This window comes from Adiantum capillus-veneris, chromosome 11, assembly GCF_014529385.1.
Source record: "Adiantum capillus-veneris isolate H3 chromosome 11, ASM1452938v2, whole genome shotgun sequence".
Taxonomy (NCBI): domain Eukaryota; kingdom Viridiplantae; phylum Streptophyta; class Polypodiopsida; order Polypodiales; family Pteridaceae; genus Adiantum; species Adiantum capillus-veneris.
In genome coordinates, this window is record NC_140941.1 from 34,785,963 (window position 1) to 34,807,005 (window position 21,043).

Consider the following 21,043-nt stretch of genomic DNA (forward strand, 5'->3'; position numbering starts at 1 on the left):
TTTGTACCTGATTACTTGGCTGTGCAAAGGAAAGTGCTTTGGCAGAATCTATGAGAAGCACACTGTGAAAAAGAAAAGTTCTTTTCTTTTCTTCATGTGAAGCAATACTTCTCTTCTGTGCCAAGGTAATCTCAATTGACTTCAACTCGATGCTGATGGCACACATCTTTAGCACTACCGGGATATAAGCTCACAATTTATGCAACAGTGCTTATCATTCTGCTTTTTGCTATGTATGCATGGCGTACTATTCTACTGGACATATGACACTCCATCATTTTATACGCTTCCGCTAGAGCACTAGCTACTTTGTCAAGGACGAGCTTAGTTGTTTGTGTTTTCAGATAGTCACGATCACATACAAGGTAAGTGGGTCAAGATGTGACTTTTTGGTACCTCTCTCTACAAGGGCATGGTACAATTACACTGATGTACACTTATAGGATAAGATATGACACAGACATGGTCTGCACTAGAGCATTTGTTAAGAGCATACAACACATTAGAATAAGGGGATTGCCTCAGCCCAGCATGCTCTTCTTCTTCTCTCTCTTTTTCTTATTTCTCTCAAGAATAATGAAAACTTTCTAAGAAGCTTTTCATACATGTTTGGTTTGGGAGTCAGCATTAGCCAAGGTGCTCTAACTCTCAGCTAGACATGGGCCAAGATGCCATTCACATTAGTTTTCATCGGTTTATCGATTGAACGCTGATGGTCGTAAGAGCTAGAAGCCACACACACAGACTGGCTAAGAGCCATTGTCAGATCATGGGTAAGACCCAACTATTTCATCCCATAGGCATTAAGGATCACAATTTGATCTGCATTGAGGATCACAGTTGATCTCTCCTAGTTATACTTTCAAGGAAAGAATTCCGCAATCTACCACGCGGTAGGAGATGAACACACTTTTCAAGTTGATTCCAATCATTCTCTACACGGTTGACTATGTTGGTTACCGTTATCTTCTAGTTGAGAAGTTCCTATAAAGAGTCTTACCAAGGGGTTTGACTATGTAGGTTCTAATCCAAGGGCTTCAATTGCCATGACAACACCCAGGGTTCCCAATGCAGTGCTGTTTGTTTTTTCAGGTAGGGGACGTGATCCTCTCCATTTGAATACGGGTAAGTGAACATTACATTCAAATCTCCAGGTACGCATCTATTGATTTGGTGTTATTCCATTTTTAGTATGCTTTGCTTGGTTTTTCAAGACGGCTAAGTATGCTTGAATGTTACAGAACCATGCCAAGGGCATGTCGGCACAAAGTATCTTGGGCCCAGTGTCCAATCTATCTTTCTGCCTTATGCTGTTACGAACCTACTTTTAGGGTTCAATTTGGCACATGTTGTCACATGAGACACAACATGGTCTACGGACTCAAGGAGTTCGGTTTAGCCAGTGTGGAGCAATGAATGAGGGTCCCTCTCACTCTTGTCTCGCAGAGTGTTTAGAGTTACCTCCACACACAAGTACATCTTGTACTTGAAGGATGTTCTTTTTTCAGACATCCTTAGTTGAGACATATTCCACATGTGACGAATATGAGTTTCTGGGACTGACACTGGTGCCCCCTATTTCAAATATGTGTCACGAGAAAGTCCAAATAGGTGCTGGTCAAATCTGTTTTCTAGACCATTTTCAGCACGACATATTAGGAGCACTTTCATGGCCAAAAATTGTCGGATACTTAGAATGACTTGTCCAGGTACAAGTATTGTTAAACAACATTCCAGATGGTTGTTTATAAATATAGCAAGGCTATAAATTATTAATGAAAAAGTTTCATTGTCTGTATCTAGAAGTGATCAATGTTTCACCTTCTATTGTGATTCAGACGTTTCAGCAAGGCTTGCAAAAGATTGCAATTGAAAGTATTTAGTTTCTTTTCATAACTATTTACATTCCTTTTTAATGTGTGCTAGGCGCATCACATTTGCCATAAATATTGGCAAGGATCACCATGGAAATACAGGTTCGGATCTGTTTTTTGCTAAATGCATGCACACTAGGTGTTATGGGCCTTAGTTTTTAGCAAAGGCTGATTTGGAACGGCATGCATATTTCTCAGGTTGTTGCTTATGAAGCATTTTGCACTCTATGTGCAGTATCTCTAGGAGATTAATTTTGGGTCTACTATTCACCAATAGAGGTCATGGCTCGGTTTGAGTGTTTGTGGCTTTTTCAAGCTAACCACGATGGTTATTTCGGACATTGTTGATTCCTCAACAATGTTATACGCTACTCTGATTCCCCGTTTACCAGTCGTCTGGGAAGACTGTCTGTAAACCGTGGGGGAAACAGACCTCAGTACTGTCAGTTATCCAAGGGGACAGACAGATTACAAAATGTGAGGGAAACACACCTCAGTACTGTCAGATATCCAAGGGGATAGACAGATTACAAAGTGTGAGGGTACACACCTCAATACTATCAGTTATCCAACAGGATAGACATATTATAAAGTGTAATCTGGTGTTGAAGGATATGTAAAGTGCGTACGTTAGCACCAAGCGATTCAATCAGTAAGTATTTATTGCTCTACTTAGAGTTTTCTTACCATAAGTTAAAGCATGTTTGCGACTAGGTGTAGTCTCTTCATGTATAACTCAGGTTCTCAACCTTGCACACTCGTTAGGGTGGGGTTGTTTACTAATGATGAAAATTGAGAACAAGTCAAGGACTTAAACTTGGCTGATGAGTTATGACAACACGTTACTTTCATGGAAAGTGACAAAAGGTACTCTTTTTGGTACACCTGTGTTGTGATAAACTCGTTTACCATGCTCATGAGTGTTCTAAATGGAGTCTACACACTATGTTGGATAGGAACCGGTACCATCAGATGGTTACAAATGGACAACAATGTAGAAAATCAAGATGTTACTCTTGGTTTCATTGAACCTCCTACTAAACCGGGTTCCGCTCAATTGAACCGTTGGATCCATGGGGGATGTTACGGTAGAAAAAATTCATGTTCTTATGAAGATACCATCACTTGTGTTTTCGCGAACGAAAACGCTTTTCCAAGGGGGGAGTAATGTCAGGACAATGGTAGGACCAGTCCGGGCCAAGGGCCAAGACGGACGTGCAGTTAAGGGGGTCCCTATATTTAGAAGGCCAAGCGCCTATATAGGGCAGGGATGGGTGGTGATGAGCATGTTCGGTCCCCATGTCCTTTCAATAGCTCTTGAAGGTGGCTTGCACATCTGTTTATACTAGCATATTCCAAACCTGGGAAGCTTCTAGGCAATAGACCCAAAAATGCGTAAATGCTCATAGCAAACAAGTACTTATGTGAAAACAAAAGAGAATCGACCTTGTCGAACTGTCTTGAAAGACCAGCCTTGCCGACTCGTAGTTCATATTGATAATCCTTCGATTTATCAATAATGTGAGTAATTAGCATAGAAAAAGTAGCTATCCCATGGCCAAAATTTGCTTGATCGAAGCAACCTTTGCTTGTCAAGTGTGCATGATAAAAACTGGTGCAAGCTTAGTTCAAAGTTGTAAAAAGTAACTTACGTACCAACTTGCTTAAATTTCCATCGCCCTTGGGAGCAGACTCGTAGCCCTTTCGATATATTACGCTGATGCAGAATGTCCGTAGATGTAGAATATATATGACACCAAGAACTATTGTCTTGAACACTTAAGTGCAAAAACATGTTGCCGAGGATCCATGTCCTAGCCAAAATTTAAATCCAAATAGAGATGTCTGCCAGATCTTGGAATTGCCATCGCTAGTCGGCCCTGTTGAATACGTTTACTTACAAGTAGCAAGTCTTGCATGAAGTAGCCATATAAGGAGCCGTGCTCTGATCTTATGGTTCTTGCATGAATGCTACACCCATATACTATTTTGTGGCCGATTGAGGTTGTCGTGCCCTTGACGGTGTCGAGTAGTACTCCGTATGAAAACTTAAAATTTCAACAAACACGAACGATCTAAATTTGATAAAGAAAAAATACCTTCAACATGAATTTGCTACCGGCACCAATCGTGTCCTGTCGTGCCGGTTGTTGCTTACCAAAACTCAAGCCTTGCTCAACTTGCTTAAATTTTCTCCACCTACTGACCCTTGGACTGACGATGTTTTACCAAGTCGTTGCTACCATGCAAACATGCCATCGATGCCATACTTTACCTTAAAGCCTTGTTTGGCATCCATTGTATCCTAATCCAAGTCCTTGCCTTTGGTTTATAGCCATGCATGCCTTGCATGCATGTTGGTTCGTGGCCTTGTCAAAATTGTGTTGCATATGGCACCTGCCGTGCATGCGGTCCTTAGGGCTTACCTGCGTAGCCTCACGCCCTTGAACCCGAGACCTGTCACTCCACATGCTCGTATCTTATCCATCATTACCATGTTGGTTGTGTGGGAAAAGCCACTAGAGGAGCCTTAGGGCACCCACTGAATCAATGAACAAAAAATAAAAATGGAATTTAACTTCGACCTGTAACCATGGCGAATTCAAGCCTGCAGCGCAGCGAAGGAGACGTAGAAGGGGAAGCCGATCTGCAGTGCCAGGGCGTTCGTGTCAGAGTCGAAAAGTCCTACTCTTTGCAGCACGATCTCGGAGATCCTAGCCTTGTAGGTTTTCGAGGACAGGATTTCTCCCCCTAACTTTGCCTAAGCGGTGGTTCCCGTTGTCCTTTGGCTTGCAAAAAACCTCCATAGGAGGGCTCGTTCCTGCAGTTAAGTACTCTTTCGGCCTGTCCTACCCGAGCTAGACCTTGCGTGGTGAAAGAGACCATTGAGTCCCTGCGGAGAGGGAGAGATCCACAGATTGGCAGTTGTCTTCCATGATTGAAACCAAGAGAGAGAGAGAGAGAGAGAGAGAGAGAGAGAGAGAGAGAGAGAGAACTTCATGCGAGACCTCCATCTCCCCTCTTTCATAGCTCCCCCCTTCCTCCTCCCACCTTGCTCTGATACCAGTGAAAGGACATGGGGACTGAACATGCTCATCACCACCTAGCCCTGCCCTATATAGGCGCTTGGCCTTCTAAATATAGGGACCCTTTTGACTGCATGTCCGTCCTGGCCCTTGGCCCTGGCCCTTGACCCGGACTGGTCCTAGCATTGTCCTGACAGCCGTGTAATCTGCTTCATTGTTACTTTTTGCATCAAGTTTTAGCCCTTGTTTCCTTACAAGATTTCCTTGTGCATCATAAATGACAAGTCCTCCCAAAGCAACATCATGACTTCTTCAATAAGAGCCATCAAAGTATAATAGTGAAGCATTGGATATGGCAAAATTTTTCCACTTTCTTCCTTTGTACCACCTCTTCCTTAACCAAAATAGGAGTCTCTTTATAAGTGAGTACATCTACCAGGGTAGCCCGAGTACTCTCTTCACTAAAAAAGTGAACTAAAACTCCTACAGTTCAATAACCCATTTCATCACTGTGTTTGATATATTTGAGTTATTAAACAACTAAGGAAGCAATGAATAATTGGTGAAAAAAGTGAAAGACTTTTGTAACAGGTAATGTCTGAATTGTCTGCAAGCATAAATCATATTGGTCTTCACCAATTCAATTTTTGAGTAATCTCTTTCATGAGGAGTCTTCACCCTACTGGCAACAACATAGACCTAATGGCATCATCTCCAACTGAGGGGTTAACATAGAATTTCTTTTCCAAATCAGGAGCTTGCATAATAGGTAGTGTACTCAAAACTTCTCTGGCTCTGTTAAAAAAATCTTCACAGTCATGTGTCCACTCCCATGGATCATTCTTAACCGCTTGCTGCAATGGATATAATAATTGTGATGCCAAAGGGATGAATTGAGACAGACATTTAACCTTCTGTATGAAAGTGGCCAATCATCTTGTATCCTTTGGAGATGACATCAATAACAAAACTTCCATTTTCTCTGGACCTGCCTCAATCCCATTTTATGAAATTACATGTGCAAGAAGCTTCACTCTTGGCTGTGCAAGATAACATTTCTTAGGGTTCAACTGACCCCCGCGTTCATCATACCTTGCAAAACTCATTTCAAGTTTTTGAACATGCTCCTTTTGTGAATTGTACACAAAAAAATTTATCTATAAACTCTTTGACAAACTTCCCAAGAAACGAGGTAAGGACCCAATCCACTTTTCCTTCAAAAGCTCAAGGTCCATTTGTCAACCCAAAAGGAAGGCAACAGAAGCACAAACAACCCCATGGAGTGATCAAAGTAGTCTTCTTTTGGTCTTCAGGAGCAAGAATAAGTTGGATATACCTTGAATAACCATCATAGACACTCTATCTTTCAAAACCAGCCACTACATCCAAAAGTTGATCAATAAAAGGTAAGGGATAAGGATCTTTCTTCGTCACTACATTTAATGGCTTATAATCAATGCAAACTCTCCAACGCCCATATTTCTTTGGAGTGACCCTTACAGGGCTCACCCATTCAACATTATCAATTGGCACAATGAACCCTCCATCCAAAAGTTTATCCACCTTTTTCTTTAAAGCATTCATTTTCTCCTTACCATCCTTCTTAATTTTTGAATTACTAGCTTTTCCCCTTCAACTAGTTCAATCTTCACTCAAACAAAACCGACTCGAGAATGTCGAGTCGGATGTATAAGTCATCCAATGAGAAAACATGAGCTATGCTTCTTTTCACCTCTTTTGAATGCTTGGAATCGTCCATTTTTAGCATACGATCTCGATGTGAGTGCAACCAAGTGGCGATGGTACTCCTCATAAGATGGCTCATTAAGTGGCGGTGACACTACACTTCTTCTGCACGTCCATGGAAAATTGCATCTCTTAGATGTGGTACACATAGGAATGATTGTCTTCCATGTTGGCCAAACATGTGCAGTAGCTCCTTGGAGAAGCTATTTAAGGTTAAATTCTCCTTCATCATGGAGTTGGAAGTCCCTATGTAGCTCTTTTTTCTCAAAAAATTAGACTATGTGTGTGTGTGTGTGTGCACAGTGTACAACAAACACCATAAGCGTTGGAGACTTCATCACTTGGGAGAAAAGCTTGAGAAAAAGTGGAATCTCACCTACAAATTTTGAAACTCTGCCTCTAAATTATAAATTAGAAGGTAAAAAAACATATGCAATATGAAGATATTTAGTATTTAAAGTTCTTTTTGGGCACGCGAGAGAGAGAGAGAGAGAGAGAGAGAGAGAGAGAGAGAGAGAGAGAGAGAGAGACCTCTCTCTCTCTCTCTCTCTCTCTCTCTCTCTCTCTCTCTCTCTCTCTCTCTCCTTCCTCTCTTCAATATTTATAAAGCACTCCTAGATCCATTCAATAAGGGCTAGAAAATCCTCTTTTTTGTGCAAAAATCACACTTGTGAGTGATTGTATTATATAGTCACAGACAGGTATACAAATCAGCATCAAGCTCAGGCCTCAGCCTCAATCTGAGGCCGAGCCTTGAGGGATAGAGGTTTACAACCGAACCTATGTAGCATATGAGAACCTGCCAAGCTTGGTAATAAAGGAATATTTGTTGCCTCTTGCATGTATAAATATTTTTGAGAATTCATAGAGAGCTGTCGTGAATCTTTTTTTTGAAACGCAAAAGAGTGTATACATGTAGAAAAATAGAATCTTTAAAAATTTTCATGTTTATAGTTGTAAGAATAAAGAACATGCATTTTCTAGCCGCGGCAACGTGCGGGTCACATACTAGTTCCTAATATGCTACGAAGGGCCCCCTTTAACAACAAAGTGAAAGTTTCACATTGGAATTCTAAAACAAAATAAAATGAAAAATATATAAATTAAAAACAATAAAATAAAAAGATTATTGACAAACTAAAAGAAAAGAATATTTTAATGCTTTCATAATAAAAGGTAGATATAGGTTTAATAAGCATAGAAAATATTAAAACCACGGAATGAACGGACATTTATGAGATCTTTGAATGAAACAAATTATAATATTTTAATGAGTCAATACTTCACATCATGGGATCAAACTCCTATGAATGCACTCCTTAATCCATGCGTTGAGCAGGTCAAAAAGGTAACTAGAAATATATTCTAGAGATCTATATACAGATTAAGTTCCAATGTCATGTACATTGATGTAAAGCTTCATGAAAGTGGAAAGTCAAAGGACTTTGTATGTATCTTTCAACATGTGGTCCCATGTGCGTGCAATGTGTATCATTTTACATTTGTATTCTTCTTTTCCTTTACCTTTCCTTTAGTGTTTTCTTCTCTTTACAGTTTCTTTGCTCTATGTATGTACTAAATTTGTTTATTTATTTATTTTTACCCATAGAGTCGTGAGTGGATGTGTTCTATTAACCAAGAAAGGAATCCTCGAGCACGTTAGGTGTCCTGAATATATATTTTTACTGAAGCAAGTAGGTCTCTATAATTTAATCATTTTATGTGTTTGCATACAGATCTCACTCATGTTAAGTTGTTCAATGAGAGAGAGAGAATTATAGTCAAGGTACACACTTGATGAGATACATTGTGCAACCTGTCACGGCTATGAGTCTTTTAGTCAAGATGAGTATCAATTTATTTATGTGTAAGTGTTCAAATAATGCCTTATGAATGTTCCTAATTGTAGGTAAGAGTTATGTGGAGAGATCAATACAGACAAGGTGGCATGGTTTTCAACCTAGGTCACCCGTTACAGTCAACCAAAAACACTCCAGCAGGTAAAGGATTTTCTCCAAGACCATATGGATATGTTGAAACTCACTCGTTAGAATGTTTGACACGCGCAGGATCGATATAAGAAGTACACTGATGAGAAACGTTGGCAAGTTACCTTTGAGGAAGGGGAAGAGGTGTTTTTGCATGTGCCAGAGCATTCAGAAAGTCTGAAGACTGGGCCAACACCTAAATTATCTCCAAGATATTGTGGGCCTTTCAAGATACTCAAGCATCTTGGTAATCGTGCTTACAAACTCTCATTATTGACACACTCTCGTGTCCATCCGATATTTAATGTAAGCCGTTTACAAATGTTTACATGGAGACGACAATGTCATTGACCAACAGATTTTGGTCGATTTTGTTGAACCTCCTACCCCACCGCATGAACCTGAGTAAATTCTCAACTATCATGATTTATGTACGCATCATCATGTACGTCGTCAAGCTTTAATCAAGTAGAAAGATTGACCTGAAGAAGGCGCCACTTGGGAAAACATTAGTGTTCTTAAGAAGAAATTTTTCATTTTTGTTTTCGAGGACGAAAACGCTTCTCCAAGGGGGGAGTAATGTCATGCCAAGGGCATACCCAAGGGGTCATGGACCCGGGTCAAGAGGTCGGTTGCCACTGTGGACTGGGGATTCAGAGACCAAGTGCTATATATGGGAGATTGGGTGGTGAATATGTACAAGGCAGTTCCCTGGGCCTCATAATGTTAGATCTCTTAGGGTAAATTGGCTTTTGGTTTGGCCACTAGTAGTTGGTGATGCATATTATATCTCTTAGGGTAAAACGGCTTTAGGTTTGGCCATTAGGAGTTGGCAATGTAAAGGCACTTAGGGCTCGCCGTATAAAGATTCTCTAGACCAATTTAAGAAATCTTTAGTTCGGCCATTTTGGTCTGCAATGCCTAGCCATATAGAGTTAGCTTCTTAGGTTTTAATTCTTTGTACTTTGTTTGTTTCAGTTCGCTTGGGGTTAGCTGCTCAAGTGTAGCGGCTTTTTATTTAGCCGCTCTAAATCGGTTTAGTGTCACATTAGACCGCTTAGGGTTAGTTGCTTAGGGTTAGCGATGCTTGCTTTGCCTGCTTGGATTTGGCCTTGCGCTTAGGGCTAGCCATATGAAGACACTCTAAATCAACTTAGAAAATCTTGAGTTCAAGTTTTTAGCCGCTTAGCCTTGGCCATATATGGCCACTTAGTTCTCGGAGCTCAAGGTTAGTCTCTTTTGATTTGGTCGCTCTAAATTGTCTTAGTGTCGCTTTAGTTTATACAATTTATTATTCCGCTTACAATTAGCTACTTAGGGAAAACAATTGGGCTTTTTTAGTTTTCTTTAGGGTTAGCTACTTAGGGTCAGTGAGACGTTTTCTTTGTCCACTTGAAGTTGCCCTTGTTAAGAATCTCAGGGTTGGCTATATAAAGACGCTCTAAATTGATTTATGAAATCTTTAGTTCATCCATTTTGGTCTACAATGTTTTGTCGCCTAGGGTTGGCCGTGTTTGGCCACTTAGGGCTACTTGCTTAGTTTTTAATTCTTTGCACTTTGGTAGTTTCAATCCACTTAGGGCTAACTGCATAGGGCTTGCTGCTCAAGATTAGTGGATTTTGATTTCACCATTCAAAATCTGCTAAGTGTCATAGTACTTTATCCATTTCAATAATCCGCTTACGATTAGTCACTTAGGGTAAGCTATTGGGCTATTTTAATATGCTTAAAGTTAGCTGCTGAGGGTTAGTGATGTTTGCTTTGTCCGCTTGGAGTTAGCATTGTAAAGGAGCTTAGGACTAGTCGTATAAAGATTCTCTAGAACAATTTAGGAAATCTTGAGTTCGGTCATTTTGGTCTGCAATGTTTAGTCGCTTATGGTTGGCCGTGTTTGACCGCTTAGGGCTAGCTACTGAGGTTTTTGTTCTTCACATTCTGCGTATTCAGCCCGCTTAGAACTAGCCGCTCAGGGTTAGCCACTTTTAATTTGGTTGTTCTAAACTGGCTAGTAATGTAAAGATGCTTAGGGTTGGTTGTGTAAAGCCCTGTAGAATGTTAGAGTGTTAGGGTCTTTCCTCTACATGCATTATATTGTTTTGGCCTACCCTGTAAGACTGCGGGGGACTGGACCATGCAACTCTCCACCCAACCGTGCCATATATAGACTCCTAGCCCATAAATATAGCACCCCTTGACTGCATGTCCGTCCTGGCCCTTGGCCTTGCCCTTGGCCTAACATTACTCCCCCCTTGGAGAAGCATTTTCGTCCTCGAAAACACAAGTGGTAGTATCTTCGTAAGAACACTGATGTTTTCCTTATTGGCATCCTCTACACGGGCCAATTTTCCATATGACCGATACCTGGTGCAGTGAGGAGGTTCAATGAAACCAAGAGCAACATCTTATTTTCAACATTGTTGTCCTTTTGCAACCACCGGTATCTAAATGGTAACTCATGATAACTCATGTGAGTATCTTGAAAATCTCATAGCTACTGAAAGATAGAATAGGGAGTGTCCTCATGTCAGACTTCTAAACATTTTGGAACACACAGAACCACATGTTCACCCCTAACAAAGGTTACATGCCAACATACTCTGTCAGCACACCTACTAAGTCCTTGACTTATGAAACTATCGGTATCCAACCCCACCACCACAGGTGTTCAAAGTTGAAAACCTAACCTAAGCAAATTCTAGAATAAGGAGAGAATCACCTATTCAGAATGCATTGTGCTAACGTATGCTCTTAGCAGATCCTTTAGCACGGTTTACGAACGTATGCGCTTAGCATATCCTTTAGTACTAAATAGAATACTTGTAAGCTGCCCATCCAACGTGGGATGAATAACAACAGTAAGAGTGAGGTACTTTCCCTAACCACTTACAGACAGTCTTCCACGACTGACGAAAAACTATGACTCAACCATTGAGTATCCAGCCATATACTTGATATGGAATGGAGACAACCAACTAGGTTGAAGGTAGATTGGAGGTTCCAGCAACCAATCACTAACATCCATACTCAGCCATCACCTTGTATGGCAGGGTGTGAACTCATACGAAATCTGCAAGAGAGATTGCACTAGCAATGCAAAAGGGTGCAGAAAGAATAAAGTCCATGGATTTGCATGCCGCTCCAAATAAATTTGTGTTAAACACTAGGGCCCATAACACCTAGTGTGCATGCATTTAACACAAACATATCCAAACCGCAATTCCATGACGAGACTTTCCATGATACTTACGTGAAAATCTTGCAACAAAGTTGGACCATAATAGAATGTGACAACCCGGTCACACCTAGGAACCAACCATGAGACCTTCTCATGAACGTAGCATACTTTGCAGCAAAAGTTGGACCATAATAGAATGTGACAACCCGGTCACACCTAGGAACCAACCATGAGACATTCTCATGAACGTAGCATACTTTGCTATATGTAGAAACGACCCTCCGTTAAGGTGGTTTCAAAGCACTTGTAATCACAACAAGTCTGTACTTAGTACCCGACAATTTTTGGCCACTGAAATTGTTCCTAATACTGTGTGCGTCAATTGGTCTAATGAACGGATGTGACCAGCACCTAGGGACTTCGTCGCGACACATTATTTCGAATTGGGCGCCAGTGTCAGTCCCAGAGACTCATATTCTCCACATGTGGAATATGTCTCAAGTAAGGATGCCAGGAAAAGTGACATCCATCAAGTACGAGTTGTACTTGTGTGTGGAGGTAACTACAAAAACTCTGCAACGCGAGTGAGAGGGACCCTCATTATCATGCTCCACATTGGCTAAACCAAACTCCTTGAGTTCCTAGACCATGTTGTATCCCATGTGACAACATGTGCCAAATCAAACCCTACAAGTAGGTTCGTAACAGCATAAGGCAGAAAGGTAGATTGGACACTTGGCCCAAAATACTTTGTGCCGACATGCCCTTGGCATGGCTCTGCAACATTCAAGCGTACTTATACGTCTTGAAAAAAAACAAGCAAAGCATACAAAAAATGGAATAACACCAAATCAATAGATGCGTACCTGGAGATTTGAACGTAATGTTCACTTACTCGTACGCAAACGGAGAGGAGCACATCTCCTACCTGAACAAACAAACAGTATTGCATTGGGAACCGTGGGTGTTGCCTTCACAATCCAACCCCTTTGGTTAAAATCTACGTAGTCAAACCCCTTGGTAAGACCCTTTGTAGAAACTGCTCAAGTAGCAGTTAACGATAACCAACATAGTTAACCGTGTACATACTGATTGGAATCAACTTAAAAAGTTGAGTTTGTCTGCTACCGCGTGGTAGATTGCGGAATTCTTTCCTTGAAAGTCTAACTGGGAGAGATCAAACTGTGATCCTCAAGGCAGATCAATTGTGATCCTCAATGCCTATGGGATGATGTAGCAGTCACCCGTCGGGTCGTACCCCAAAACACTATGTCCATAGACACTCCGTAGTGCTATAGAGAGAGCAAGAAATCCACAGAAGTGAACTACCTAGCTCTTGTGGACATCCATACTGTCTCAACTGATTGCTACATCTATACTTCCTTGTAGAGATCAGTTGCTGTGAGTTGAAGATTTATCAAAAACTCAACTTGAGTGTCACACTGAAAACATGTAATGCCAAAATGACACTGTAAACATCATGAATGACAAGACCCTTGCTTGTCCCTTAACGTCGATGTATACTTCCCTGGGTAGATCTGTTCACTCTTGAAAACAATCACCGAAATTCCAATAGTTGGGTCTTACCCTTGGCTTGACAATGGCTCTTAGCCTGTGTGGCTCATAGCCCTTGTGCAAATTAGTGTTCGATGAACCGATGAAGACTAATTTGAGTAGCATCTTAGCCACGTGCTAGCTGAGAGTTAGAGCACCTTGGCTCAGTCTGACTCACGAGCAAAACACGTATCAAAAGCTTCGTAGAAGATTTTCATGATTCCCTTAAAGAGAGAGAGTGAGAGAGAAGAAGAGCATGCTGGGCTGAGGAACTTTCCTTAAACGACTATGACCTGTATAGTTGATTTCCATGCTCTTGTGCACTTATGCCTAACGTGCAGCTTATCCTATAAGCATGCAATAGGTTTCTGCTATGACTCTCTCATCGAGGGAGGTAATAGAAAAACACAAACAAGTCAGAGACTGACCCACCTACCATGTATGTGGTTGTGACTACACTAGTGTGACTTAATGATAGCACTTTGCTTTGAATTAAGTCCAAGTTTTAGGTTCTTTAAAGTGTTTTTGTTTTTGACAGCAACCCAAAAACAATCCAGAACGTATCTTGTCCTTGACAAAGGGTCTGGTGTTATAGCGGAAGCGTGTTTCCTGAGGTGGTAGAAGTGATTCCACCTAGCTAGAATGCCGTGCATACATAATCTTAAGCCCTTGGCAAAAGTGATGGCCTCAACGTAAGAGCCCAAACCATAAATGCCTTGCACAATCTAAACTGATAGGAATTATGTGAGGTGATATTCCTTATTTTGCCAGTTTTTTCAAACTTGTGTGCCACGGCCCTTGATGACAAGTCATTGGGCAGTTCCTTGGCACAAGGGAGAAGCCTTGCTTCATGTAAAATCGTCAAAGAACTTTGCTTTGCACAAAAACAGTAGTTTCCAATCAAAGGTGTAAACATGGAAAAATAAAAAGAACATAAAATTGGCTAACCTGGTCGTTGTTGTAACCAGTTGGCCCGAGATTTCGTGTAGCAAATATGGCTATGAGCCATTTTTACGCAAGTTTTATTCGCATGTACATATATGTCCCTTGTATCATATACGCCCTTCTGTCACGTAATGAAATAACCTGCAAGCATATTGCCAAATCCTTCCCAAGTTTGTATGCTCATAGCATATGCCGAACGAGGGGAATCTCAATGCAAGATGCGTAAATTGAAGCCCTGTGTCACATAAATTGAAGCCTTACTGATAGCCAACTGATGTTGCTGGTGAGATACATATAGCATGACGGAAAGAATCGACCTTGTCGAGCGATTACAATTGAAATTAGCCATGCCTATCTCCTTGAGATACTGAAAAATGGGCCCTTGGCCTTGCCTTTGAAGCAAAATGTAACCTTTGACGAGCGTGCTCTATCAAGGTACTCAAGAAAATCCATGCTTCAGATAACTATGTCCGGCCTCATTGCCAATAAATGCTATTGACGACAGATGTCATAGCGAACAGAGTCAACAGTGTCAACCATGCACAGATAATGGACCTTGTCCAATTGTACCTTTTATTGAAAAGTAGAAAAATACTTAGATGCATACCCGCGTAACTTGATTACTGAAAACAAAGAGACTCCTATCTGTTTTGCAAGCTGTGATAAATGGTCGGCCATGCCGAGCACTTTTGCCTGATGTGCCAATGAAAGATAGTTTGCATGACAAACTATAGGCCTTGCCTACTCTTGCCGTACGCACTTAATGAGCCTTTCTCAATGATCAGATCAATAGGTTGAAGACCAAGTGATCCGTGCTTGAGCATACATTTAACAGCTGCACATGGAGAATGAATCAAACAAGAAAAGTGCAACAAATAGTCATACCTTGTCTTTGAAGGTCAGAGACGAATATTATCCACATCATCATCTTGGCCTGCCACAGTTAGGGCGGTCTTGCATGCCCTTGCATGCTCGCGGTCGTGGAAAATCCTTAAAACCACGACCTTCTCGTAACCTTGTTACCTCATTCTGCGGTCCTTGAATCGGTGAGAGCGTGGTATCACATGTCGAACTTCTTCAATTCATCGTCCACCACACTCGTGCTTGTCGAGATTATGGCACCATCATGGCGGGCAGATCTCGCTCAAGCTCTGAGAACCATGGCCATGATTATTTGTTTGTTTTGCAAATCTCTGCAATTTTTCTCCGACTTGCTGTAGTGACCTGCCACCTGCGCTGTGCCAAGGCCTTGTACTTGCTGAAATTAACTCCCTCCAAGAGATATTTTCCCTGGTAGCTTGTCTTGAACGAGCATAGGCCGGTGTGGGCACATGCCCTTAAACAATTTAAATGGCCAAATAATGTTTTGAAATTGGCCAAGGTGTGAAAAACAACAGTAATTGACCTGTGCAGACAATCGGCAGCTTGCGCGATGGAAGATTCGATGAGAGCTCGTGCTATGAGTAGATTCCAGATGCATTGCAGCAACGGAAATTCCCTAGCTCGCCGAGGCGCTTCTATCAAGCCCAAGCTGGCGCGTTTTTGAGCAGCTCAAAATTGGTCTCCTTCCCAGCTTAGAGGGACTGCATGCGGACCAGAAGCTTCGGCGTCTTCCCCGACTTGGGACAGCAGCACATGGTGTTTCTTCTTCGGCTTCCATGCAAGAGCCATGAACATGCATGCCTTGCATGCAATTCCTTGTGGACTCAAAGGACTTCCATCCTCTCTGTCGAGCCTTGATGAAACGCCATGCAGCCATGCTGCACCTTATTCGCCACGAGAGAGAGAGAGAGAGAGAGAGAGAGAGAGAGAGAGAGAGAGAGAGAGAGAGAGAGAGAGAGTGAGAGAGAGAGAGAGAGAGAGAGAGAGAGAGAGAGAGAGAGAGAGCGAGAGAGATAAAAGCCAAAGAGCCATGCCTTCCTTTGCTTTCCCTCTCTGCCATGGCCTTCTTGCTGCACGACCTTGCCATGCATCCATGAAAGGACTCTGCCATGCTGCTCCTTCTTCGCCGAAAGGAGGGCGAGCGTTCATGAACCGCAAAGAGAGAGAGAGAGATCAAGAGAGAGAGAGAGAGAGAGAGAGAGAGAGAGAGAGAGAGAGAGAGAGAGAGAGAGAGAGAGAGAGAGAGAGAGAGAGAGAGAGAGAGAGAGAGAGAGAGAGAGAGAGAGAGAGAACGAAGATCCATGGCCTCCATGCCTCTTTCTTCCTCCCCCTTCTCCCCTGAGCTCTGATACCAGTGTAAGACTGCGGGGGACTGGACCATGCAACTCTCCACCCAACCGTGCCATATATAGACTCCTAGCCCCTAAATATAGCGCCCCTTGACCGCATGTCCATCCTGGCCCTTGGCCCTGCCCTTGGCCTGAAATACCCCAAATGGGTGGGCCTTAGAGAGGCATCCCCTTTTTGCTAATGAAAAAGGAAGATTATTTTTATAAAAAAATATATACATAATTGCTTTAAATCTTTGAAGATAAGGTCATGATTACTTTAAATGGTGGATGAGAGGACATAGAACATAAAGCTACATATGCGTGATTTGTGTATAACAGGGTGGACATATATTCATAGCACTGCACATTCCAATTGCACAAGCGCGACTCCAGCTCAACAACACTACAAGGTTTTTTATCTACATCCAATTTTCCATGCGCATGTGTTTGCTTGGTGCAGCACATAAACGCTACCGGGGTAGGGCACAACTTCCATTTCACATAAACGCTCCACGAGTTTTGCAAGCTTCTAATTTAGAGCTTTTCTTTGAAACTTGGAGCTTTTCTCTTAAGGAGATTCTAAAGGTACTTTTAGGAGAGCAAATAAAAATCCCTATGCCTTCAACAAGCATGTTTTAATAGATATTCACATACACAAACACACACATAAATGTGCACACATGCACACACATATGTATTAAAGATATTTTTTGTGCATGTGTATTTGTTAAATCATATCACATATTTACACATTAGAATTAGGATGGTACCGTATAGCAAGACTTTTGAAATTTGACTACTAATCTAAGGTAGCCTTCTCAAGACTTATATGTTCCAAGAGAAAAAAATTTTAAGATAAATTATGTTGGTCACTCACATTAGAGGAGCTCTAAATAGTAGTGTACCTCAATGCTAGCTATGGAGAGCAAAGAACCTTGCCCATCTAATGTATACATAAAGTGTACACTTCCATTTTACGTGAAAATAATATCTCTAATTAAAAATATTGAGCAGTACCCCTGTTTTAATAAAATATTAATGGAGGAGTTTATGCTCCTTACAAGGATTATCCTGCCTTAATCCAGGTGCTAATCAAGAACATTAATAATGAACTGCCATGTTCTACCTTTTGCTTCTTCCCGCTATGGCTTAGGAACTTTGACTTCCAATGGCCTTAGGTGGTCTGATTTGGCTTAAGATCTATGGCTTAATTCCGGGTTGAGCGGCTTAAGGATTTGGTTTAGAGCTTAGGTTGACGGATAATGAGTTTGAGAAGCTTGGCTCAGAGCTTACAATTAGGATTTCTCAATGATATCGAGAGAAAAATTGGCTTGGAGAGCTTATGATTATCCGGGCTAATGACATCCGAGATTAGGATTAGAGAGCTTAGGAATATGGTTATCAAGGCTAATGACTTCCGAGATTAGGCGTAGAGAGCTTAGGAATATGGTTAATGAGAGATTTGAGATTAGGATTGGTTAATGAGAGATTATGATCATCAAGGCTAATGATGGGTAAGGAACACCTAACCCCCAGGAGAAGGAAACAAGAGCCGGCTCTTCCTTTATAATACCTTACTTTTGATTGCATGGGAAAAAACCTCCTTACTAAAAATGGCCAACCCATTAGCGATGTTGGCTCCCTGATGATGTGGCAGGCTGAAATTCGACCTGCACAAAAATCAACGCGGCTGGTACCGAACGGGAGCGCCTTGATGAGATCTCCACCTTTCGTTTCTTCACCTAGCTCGTTTGAGTGCTCATTTGGCCTGCGCGACTTCTTCCTCCTTCCTCCACACTACCTGCGCCCTCGTTTTCTTCATGCCATGGCTTTTTTATTTATGGATTCACACCCATTTGATATAATTGGGTCTTGTGGGTGGCCCTTGGAAGGCCCTGCCCCTTTTAATATTGGGCGGCCTAGCCCATTTTGGGTGGCCATAGGTTGTGGCCCTAGGCCAATGTTTGATGGGCATCACATTTGGCTCACATTTCGCCCATGGCCCTTGGGTGGACATAGTTTAATGGGAGGCCCTTGGATTTTTTAAGGGCACCACACTTGGCATACATATCGAACAAAGCAATGCACTATGAACTCATCAAATCTTTTTATGCTTCCATAACGGCAACATTTGGCGTACATATCCGGCACTGCACTGCATTAAGCCTGAATATTGGCCAACTTGAAAATACATTGTTAGTGGGATGGGCCTTCATTTGCCACCAATTCTGCTCTGACGGCTCCATTTTCCAAAATCTGTCTGAAGCTAAAAAATTACCAGATGAACTTGACTGATCAAGTCGACGAGAGCGGTTCGGAACCGGCCCCCGGTGATACTTAAACTGACCATATCTTGCCAACCAAAACCCCGATTGACAAACTGAGCACTTCGGACCCATGCATTCCTATCATCTTTGACCTTTTATCAGCTGGTGCCTAATCCGGTACGGATCTGCCACTGACTCAACTTAAAATTGTTAAAATGGTCATAACTGCTTATCTGTAGCTCTGATTGATGAGCTGCCAGCCATTAACATGCGTGCTCTCCATTTATCAGCAAGCTCATGGCGTCTTTAGGACTCCGGAAAAATAGATTCTAATTGAACCTGTATTTGCTCAGTGGAAAGACAGGCATGTAGAGCCCTTCAAGTACTTCAACTTTGATCAATAAAATCCTAGCTATGACCGCTTCAAGCTTACTCACTGTTTAGCATTACCAAGACATCGTTTGGCCCTTAGAGCCGCATCTGGCACACTTTTAGCTTAAAATTGGCTTGCTAGCAAGCCCTTATTACTGCTGAATAATCCTGTAGGATTCAACCTGATTGGCATCCCTTTGCTCATTTTCTTCTCATGGAAGCATAGCGGCATGACATCCACCCCCTCTGAACCTGCACAGCCTCCGGTCTATGCCAACCAGTCTTCAAGCTGCATCTGCTATAAACACCTTAAGCTACTTGTCATTAAGCTCACGTAATTGGTAAGGACATGTAAAACAAAATCAGGCTTAAATCATATCATCAATAGTCTAGCTCAATTATCTGGTAGCTGTCCCATCACAAATCTTTGAACCGTAGTGGTCCTATCTCCAAAGCATTCAATTATGAAAAAGTTGTTTAGTGAACCTTGCCAGACTCAAGTGATCTAGTTAAATATGCACACGGATTGACCATCAGCTTGCTTTGGGGAACCCTGTCAAGCTCAAATATGCCTTACTCTATCTGCACAGGGAATGGTCTTCAAGTCCTTTACTTCAAGTTCTGGTAGCAGAACCATCTCAAAAGATGTGAAGATACTATGACAATTGTCCAAAGATGTCAACTAGAAGCTAGCCATGTAAGCTTATTGATCATATAACCAAAAACAATTCTGTCTTATCCAAAAACATATCTACTACCAAGTAACCTGTTACTACAGGAAAATAAATGATATCCTTGAATTTGCAAGTTGCTCTTCAATAGCTCCCAGGATCAAATGGGATAATAAGAAGTTGCCCCAATAGTGGCGCATCATAATATCCATATGAGCATACATATCCTGTATCGATCAACTTCAAGCATTTCTGCTCCAAATATGCTATTGCTGGATCTAGCACAAAGAAACCACAATGTATACCCAAAAATACCCATCCATAATGAATTAGCTTTTGAAGATCTTTCGAATCTCCTGGAACAAATACCATTAAGATCACATAGCATTGATGGGCTCCGCAATATACTAGAGCTTCACCTGAAGCATAGTGCAACACGCACATCTCATAAACTTTTGGTAACTTAAGGTCGTTACTAGCAAGCATTAAATAATTTTGACTCCCTTTTACTAGTAGCCAGGACATCATTGACATAAGAATTACTAGGAATAGTATCCAAATCCAGCCACATTTGGCACATTGTTCAAAGAAATGAAAAACCCTGTGCACTTTATGCAGTATCAAGGATGATTTAGCATCATCACCCCTTCTAGCTTCATAGCCATTACGAAAAACCTTTGGACTTTCTGGACCTGTATCATCAGAGAGATTTTTACCTAGTTTTTGAGTTTGATAATGGAAAATAACTTTATCCTGAAGATCTTCATCCATAGCATCCTTGGGAAAATCACCCTTAGAAGTCTCACCATTTGTCAAAGCTATAGGAGTTGGCTCCTCTTGCAGCCGGTATATAAGCATAGATGTACAATCCATGTCAATATCATGCTCGCAATCAGCATGATCTAGGCAATATTCAAACTCATCAATATCATCCTCTGCTTCCTTATCTGCATCCATGCTACTTAGCAAGAGATTATAACTTTGAAAAGTTCATCAGGCACCCCCTCTGAAGGGGTACATGCATCACAAATCTCTCCTATACTACTATAACCTTCTCCTTCAGATTGGGCCAAAAAACCTTCAATTATGGAATTTTCTTCTGTGATAATAGAATCAGCAAGCATATTGCTAGGAGCAACCATAGGTTCATTGGCATTATCAGGTTCATCCTGTGTTTGGCCTGTGTTCGGTCCACAATCTCGTCCACTTCA